Source organism: Gavialis gangeticus, unplaced genomic scaffold (assembly GCF_001723915.1).
Source record: "Gavialis gangeticus isolate Ggan-Ray unplaced genomic scaffold, GavGan_comp1, whole genome shotgun sequence".
NCBI lineage: Eukaryota > Metazoa > Chordata > Crocodylia > Gavialidae > Gavialis > Gavialis gangeticus.
The window spans coordinates 131,451,298-131,452,407 of record NW_017729022.1 but is presented as its reverse complement, the minus strand read 5'-3'; the positions used below and the strand labels follow the sequence as shown (position 1 = coordinate 131,452,407).

At 55.9% G+C, this 1,110-nt stretch overlaps 1 protein-coding gene across 1 annotated transcript in view; it reads right to left on the bottom strand.

Moving 5' to 3' along the window:
* The window catches only part of GEMIN6 (gem nuclear organelle associated protein 6), a 12,417-nt gene extending 11,307 nt beyond the window's left edge, over positions 1–1,110 (bottom strand). The window contains exon 1 of the mRNA XM_019516184.1: positions 941–1,110. The gene's annotated coding sequence lies outside the window, so the exon portion shown is untranslated. The remainder of the gene's footprint in view (positions 1–940) is intronic.

The window sequence follows — 1,110 nt, the reverse complement described above, 5'->3', positions numbered from 1 at the left end:
TGGGGATGCAGTCAGGAAGGCCAACCGTACCTTGTCATGCATCCACAGATGCACCTCAGGCAGGTCCAAGGAGGTGATCCTCCCCCTCTACGCAACACTGGTCAGGCCGCAGCTGGAGTACTGCGTCCAGTTCTGGGCGCCGCACTTCAAGAGGGATGTGGACAGCATGGAGAGGGTCCAGAGGAGGGCCACCTGCATGATCAAGGGGCAGCAGGGCAGGCCCTACAAGGAGAGGCTATGGGACCTGAACCTGTTCAGCCTCCACAAGAGAAGGCTGAGGGGGGATCTAGTGGCCATTTACAAACCAGTCAGAGGGGACCAGCAGGCATTGGGGGAGTCCCTGTTCCCCCGAGCACTACCAGGAGTGACTAGAAATAACAGTCACAAGCTGGCAGAGGGTAAATTCAGACTAGATATCAGGAGGCACTACTTCACGGTCAGGGCGGCTAGGATCTGGAACCAACTTCCAAGCGAAGTGGTGCTGGTTCCTATCCTGGGGGTCTTTAAGAGGAGGCTAGATGAACACCTTGCCAGAGCTGTTTGACCCCAGTACTCTTTCCTGCCATGGCAGGGGGTCAGACTTGATGATCTGCTCAGCTCCCTTCTGACCCTGCTATGAAACCTCATGCAGGATTCCAGCTAGATGCAGTGTACACACACAGAAGGGCACTGCACCACCTAAATTTAGGCATGCACTCAAAGCATCTGGGCTATTCAGGTGTGCCAAATTGAACAGCTGCATGAGCACTCACAGGATCGTGGCCTGATGTCGGACTGTTTGCACCACACAGGCGATAGCTAGAAAACGATCTGGCTGTGTCACTCTATGCACAGTGGCTGCGGCTAAGAGAATCCACGGATCGGGTGTTTCAGGTCCCTGCACAAGCCCTTCCAGCTGCTGAATCGTTAGTTAACTCTGCTCTCCCCAGCTCCCACTCACCAAGAGTTGCGGCGCCTTGCGAGCTGCCGTGGGTCCACGATCAGCTACCCTGCCCCGGAAGAGCAGGGACGAGTGTGCAGCCGCAGGGCTTTACTTAAACACACTTCCTGATCCCACAAGCCCTTGCTCTACAGTTTCCCCGTTGTAGTGAGGTGGGGGCTGAGATCCGT